The sequence below is a fragment of the Euphorbia lathyris genome, chromosome 1 (genome assembly GCF_963576675.1).
Source record: "Euphorbia lathyris chromosome 1, ddEupLath1.1, whole genome shotgun sequence".
Lineage (NCBI taxonomy): Eukaryota > Viridiplantae > Streptophyta > Magnoliopsida > Malpighiales > Euphorbiaceae > Euphorbia > Euphorbia lathyris.
The window spans coordinates 134496192-134503053 of record NC_088910.1 but is presented as its reverse complement, the minus strand read 5'-3'; the positions used below and the strand labels follow the sequence as shown (position 1 = coordinate 134503053).

At 35.9% G+C, this 6862-nt stretch overlaps 1 non-coding gene across 1 annotated transcript; it reads left to right on the top strand.

Moving 5' to 3' along the window:
* Positions 1–1494: 1494 nt before the first annotated feature.
* LOC136216112 (small nucleolar RNA R71) lies at positions 1495–1601 on the top strand. Its single transcript, XR_010683103.1, has one exon. It is a non-coding gene; the product is annotated as a small nucleolar RNA R71 (small nucleolar RNA).
* Positions 1602–6862: the final 5261 nt, after the last annotated feature.

Sequence of the window (6862 nt, the reverse complement as noted above, 5' to 3'; positions counted from 1 at the left end):
TATCCTTAAAACTACCTTCCCTTCCGACACATCAACTAGAGCGCGTCCCGTGTTCATAAACGGTCTTCCAAAAATTAAAGGGCAATTTACATCATATGCAAAGTCTAATATAACAAAATCGGTAGGAAAAATAAATTTATCGACTTTGACTAAAACATCTTCAATTATACCATATGGCCTCTTAGTGGTTTGGTCCGCTAATTGCAAAACCATATTGGTACGTTTGATATCTTCTCCTAAACCTAACTTGTTAAAAATAGACAATGACATTAAGTTTATACTTGCTCCTAAATCACAAAGACAACTTGGGAATTCAATATCTCCCAACTTACACGGAATAGTAAAACATCCGGGATCCTTGAGTTTAGTGGGCAAATTACTTGATACTATTGATCTACAGTCTTCAGTTAACGAAATGGATGAAATTCCTTCCCAACTGATTTTCTTTGAAATCAAATCCTTTAAAAACTTACCATAGTTAGGAATTTGTGTGATTGCATCCATAAATGTCAAATTGATATGCAAATTTTTAAGTTTATCCAAAAACGTTAGAAGTTGTTTATCATAGTCCTTATTTCGGACTTTGTGCGGAAAAGGTGGCTTGGGTACAAAAGTTTTGGTACTTGTGTCAGATGGTGAATTATTTGTGATTAAAATATCTTCTTTGGACTTTGGTAAATTAGTTCCCGGTAATGTTAAATCTTTGGGCCTTTCAGGCCCTTGATAATTTTTTCCTGAACGAAGAGTAATAGCCTTCACCTGCTCTTTCGGATTTTCTTCCGTATGGCTGGGAAGACTTCCCTCTTTTCGGGATGGAATTGATTTAGCAAGTTGACCAATTTGGATCTCCAAATTATGGACGCTAGATGAGTGGTTTTTAATAAGCTGATCGAATTTATTTTCGATCCGTTTAAAACCATCGTCGTGATTACTTATTTTTCCACTGATAGCATATATAAACTTGTTGATTTTAGAAGATAAAGTGCTAATCGTATCTCTTGACTGATTTTGATAATTAGTGGTACGATTTTGATTAGCACTGGCATTATTGTTACTGTTATCTTTCCAGTTAAAGTTAGGATGATTCCTCCATCCAGCATTATAGGTATTAGAATAAGGATTATTAGTTTGGTTTTGCCCTTGGACAAAATTTACCTGTTCGATCTCACTCATATTTTCGTAGTCCACATCCGTTTGGATTGGATTACCATTGGTATCGCGTGGTGCCATAAACTTGTCAATTTTGTGCGATAAAGCAGAAAATTGGGCTTGTAGCATCGCGACTGGATCAAGTTCAACTATACCTTTAACTGATGGTGTGGTTGAGGATGATGGTTTTGCCACCGGCATATGTCCACGTTCCGCGGGCCACATACTGCTGTTGATTGCCATTTCCTCCAAAAGTTCTCTCACTTGGGCTGATGTTTTCTTCATAAATAGCCCTCCCGACATAGCATCTAATGAACCCCTAGTTGTAGGATTTATTCAGCGGGTAATTGGTGGTGTGGGCATAAACGTTGAAGTTCTTTAAAACGTTCCCAAGTTTCATAAAGAGTCTCATTATCGTTTTGAGAAAAAGATGTTAACTCCTTTATGACTCTTGCGGTTTTTGCTAAAGGAAAATATTTAGATAAAAACGCTTGGGCTAATTGTTCCCAAGTGGCAAAAGTTGCGGCTGGCATAGAAGTTAACCATTCTTTGGCTCGATCCTTCAAAGTGAAAGGAAAGAGGCGAAGTTTGATTGCTTCTGCAGTCACATCTGGGATTTTAAAAGTGTCACAAATTTCTAGGAAATTTGTTAAGTGGGTGTTAGGATTTTCGTTAGGTAACCCGTAAAATGTTACATTATTTTGCAACATATTAAGCAAAGCTGGCTTAATTTCAAATTGATTTGCGGTGATTCTGGGTCTAACGATACTATTGGTTACACCGGCCACACCTGGCCTAGCGTATTCCATAAGTGTTGGTGGGTCTGCCATTTTTTCTGGCTCGGTATATGTTTTTACTGGGGTCTTATTTTTGTTTTTCTTATTTTTCTTGTTCTTCCTAATGGTTTTCTCAATTTCTGGGTCTATAGGGTCTGGTACAATGCCTGAACTTCGAGAACTGCGCATGAATCTGAAATCTTGCACGAACCGAAACTACCTACAAAACAGAATTTTGAAAAATAAATAAATTAGTAAATGAAAACTATTAAATTACAAAAGTTAAAATAAGTATGTTTAAACCTAGATTCGAAATAAAACACGAAAAATTTAAAATTTTGTCAAAATTTTTGGCGTTCCCCAGCAACGGCGCCAAAAACTTGTTGAGCGATTTCCGCAAGTGCACGGTATACGCTTGTAGTAATAAAAGATATCGAACCCACAGGGAACGCTTTTTAGCTAAAACTTTATTTAATTCGGTTTAATCACGTGTTTAGGTTTAATAAAAGAAATACGTTTAGTTGATGGAATAGGTTTTGGTAAATTAGGATTAGATAGAAGGATTATATCGAGTTTAGAGAACAATTCCGTTTTGGAATTTTGATTACAAAACAGATACTTCCGTAATTGGAATAAAATAGATCTTATTTTCATAAAGCAAAGTAAACAACTTTAACTTTGTGAGATTATGGACATGTAACAATATATCGATTTACTCAATTAAATGGCTTCGAACCATAGAAATCCCTCTGGCGTTGAGATGATTCCTACCTTAATCAAACTAGTGTTTTATTTTTGATAAGCCGTGATCAGCGATCATGTCATCCATAAAAACTAAATTTGTTAAGTGTTCAACAAAGTTCTTATATGAATAAGATGGAATAGAACGTTTTAATAAAAACACCAATTTATCATTTTGAAAATCATTTTGTCAGAACAATATCAAAATAACAACAGTAAGAATTTATTGAATAAATAAGTATATCATTAATGAAATGTGAATTTTCACAAGTTAACAGAGAAGTAGAAACTTGGATAGCATTGTAACGAAAACTTTGAGATCCGGGTTGTCAATCTTTCTCTCAAACTCCGTAGGTTCGTCAAACCTCATGCGCTTCAGCCGTCAATTCTTCTCGCTGGATCTTCGGAATAGAGACTGGTCTCGTCCACTATCAGAATGAAAACTAAACTAATACTGTGTTTATAACTAATCTAAATACAATTCGTGTACAACACAATTGTTTACAGAAATGAACTCTAACTTTCTGATTCTTTTCTGAATCAGAAACTCAACATAACAACTTTCTTCTCTAATTTCTCTAACTTTTCCAACTTAACCAACCTTGATTTCTGAAATGGATCACTTATTTATAGTTGTTGAAGGGTTGTAAATGACGGGTCGTGTCCGCTGGTAAAGGGTTGCTTTTATCCGAACGAACAGACGCATTTTTCCATTTTCGAACATGTGTTTTGTGTGCAGGAAGGTTCGCTGTCGCGACTGAGATTCTGAAAATCTCAGTCGCGACAGGGGGTATAGGGGCGAGCTTGAAAACTTCATTTTCCCCCGATCTGGCCTCCGCAAGTCGCGACTGAGATTATGAGAATCTCAGTCGCGACAGAGAGATGTTCTCCCTGGCGTTCGACTGCTTTTCGTCCTTCTCGAGCGTTCTTCTGACTGATATGCATTCTCGGTACGTTTTTAAGGTTTTTCCTCCATTTTAGCTCCGTTTTGGATTTTACCAAATATTTAGGTACCTTGCATCAAAGAAGTAAATAAAGACGTAAAAGTATTCAAAATGAATATAATTAACATGATTTCAATGTAAATTTAACGTATTTATATATGATATTTTAGGTATATTTTGGGCTTAACATCTGTCGTAATCGTTTTCAACGCAGTGGTTCTGTCCACGACACAACTTTTACATTCCGATAAGTTATTTCTATTCCTTCTTTTGTACTTACAATTTGAAAACGATTATTTCTGCCCATCATCATGTCTGCTCTAATCTCAAAAAACATTCCCGATCTCTCTAAATTAGAGCCCTTAGATGGTCTGAACTACAAAAGATGGTCTCAGAAAATGCTTATATTTTTTGAGCAATTAGACCTTGATTATGTTGTTCTTTCTGTTCCCCCTGTCGACCCAAACGGTCCTGCTATGTCACTTATTGTTCAACAATACGATAACCAGTCTGCTAAGTATGAAAAAGATAACAAAACAGTCAGAGGACATCTCCTTAATCATATGTCGAACCCACTGTTTTATATATTTGTGAACAAAAAGTCTGCGAAAGAAATTTGGGTCTCTTTAAAAGATAAATATGGGTCTGATGATCCTGGAAAAAGAAAATATGTTGTTGGCAGGTGGTTACATTATCAGATGGTTGATCAGAAACCAATCATTGATCAGATTCACGAATATGAGAACCTTGTTGCTGAAGTTCTCAGTGAGGGGATGAATATGTGCGATATGCTTCAAGCCAATGTTCTGCTGGAGAAGTTCCCTCCTTCCTGGAGTGACTTCAGAAACCAACTGAAGCACAAAAAGAAAGATTTCAGCCTGCAGGAGCTTGTTAGTCATATGCGAACTGAAGAAGCAAACAGAATGAAAGATAAGCAACTTTCCTCTATTTCTGTTTCTATTAATGCTAATGTGGTTGAATCTGATGTGATTCCAAAAGACAGATCAAAAGGACATGCAAACAAGTCCCAAAAAGGCTTCAAACAGAATAAGTCTTTCAAGCATGGAAAGGTCCAAAAGCGAAAGTTTGAATGCTTTGTGTGTGGAAAACCCGGGCACAGAGCATTTCAATGTTTCCAAAGGAAGAACCAACAGAATTCAAATCAAAATGCTAACACAAAGCCTACCGGACAATCCAATTTGGTGGAGAACGATGAAATCATTGCTGCCGTGGTGGTAGAGTCGAACTTGGTGGAAAACAAAACTGACTGGGTGCTTGATACTGGAGCTACCAGACACTTACGTTCAAATAGGGAGTTGTTTCATCATTTTGAGGATGCTGCTGATGGAGAGTGTGTCTACATGGGTAACACCGCAACTGCTGGTGTTGTTGGTAAAGGAACAGTCTTACTCAAATTAACTTCTGGAAAAAGTTCATCATTGAATAATGTTTTGTATGTGCCTTCACTTCGTAGGAATCTTATTTCTGGTAGTTTATTGAATAAGGCTGGTTTAAAATTTACTTTTGAGGCTGATAAGGTGATTCTTACTAAGAATGGGTCCTTTGTAGGGAAATGGTACCTAGGTGATGGACTCTTTATCATGAACACTGTTGATGTTAACTCTGTTGGAATTAATGCAAGTTCTTCTGGTTCTGCTTATTTATGTAAGTCTTTGGATGTTTGGCATGGTAGATTAGGACATGTGAATTATGCTTCTATTAAAAGGTTGAAAAATATGCATGTTATTGATATTATTAATAATGAACATGAAAAAAAATGTTCTATTTGTGTAGAAGCTAAATTTGCCAAAAAGCCTTTTCCATCTGTTACTAAGAGAAGTACTGAATTGCTTGAATTAATTCATTCTGATCTAGCCGACTTTAAGAATTCCATTAGTAAAGGTGGTAAAAGATGGTATATGACCTTTGTTGATGACTTTTCTAGATACACCAAAGTATATCTTTTAAGATCAAAAGATGAGGCTGAAAGTATGTTTCTAAAATATAAAATGGAAGTAGAAAACCAGCTAGATAGAAAAATAAAAAGGCTTAGATCTGATAGAGGTGGAGAATATGGCACTAATTTCCTTAAAACATTTTGTGAAGAAAATGGCATTATACATGAAACTAGTGCACCATATACACCACAACAAAACGGTGTAGCTGAAAGGAAAAATAGAACACTTAAGGAAATGATGAATGCCATGTTGATTAGTTCTGGTATGCCTGATAATATGTGGGGGGAGGCTGTTTTGTCTGCATGTTATATTTTAAATAGAGTTCCTCATAAAAAAACTAGACAAAACTCCTTATGAGCTTTGGAAGGGGTTTTCGCCTAATTTAAATTTCTTGAGGGTATGGGGTTGTCTTGCAAAAGTAGCTTTTCCATCTTTTAGAAAACCCAACATAGGGCCAAAAACCTTTGATTGTGTTTTTATTGGATATGCTTCTAATAGTGCTGCCTTTAGATTTATGGCACTAAATGATTAGACCATATGTGAATCTAGAGATGCAGAATTCTTTGAGAATATTTTTCCTTTGAAGAAAAATCTTGTATGTGATGATGTTGGTCCCTCTAATTCTATGCCTGCTAGTGATTCTCTTGCTTCTAGTTCTTTGGACAAAAAATGATGAATGTGAACATGAACCTAGAAGAAGTAAAAGAAGAAAAATAGCTAATAGTTTTGGACCCGACTTTGTTTCCTCCTTTCTGTTAGAAAATTCAGATAGAATAGATGATGTTTTTATGTCTGCCTATCTAATAGAAGAAGATCCTAAGACATATAAGGAGGCAATGACCTCTGTAGATGCTAACTTTTGGAAAGAGGCAATAAAAAATGAACTAGACTCTATTATGGTAAATCACACTTGGGATCTAGTCTCTTTGCCTAAAGGGTCCAAAACTATAAAACTTAAATGGATCTTCAAAAGGAAAAGAAGACCTGATGGATCCATTGAAAAGTTCAAAGCTAGATTAGTTGCCGTAGGCTATAGTCAAAAGAAAGGAATTGACTATTTTGATACCTACTCTCCTGTTACTAAAATTTCTACTATTAGAATCTTAATTGCAATTGCAGCAATACATAATTTGGTGGTACATCAGATGGATGTAAAAACAGCCTTTCTCAATGGTGATCTAGAAGAAGAAATCTATGTGCAACAACCTGAGGGAAATGTTGTACCTGGTCAGGAAGATAAGGTATGCAAACTAAGGAAGTCTCTCTATGGCCTGAAACAGGCACCCAAACAATG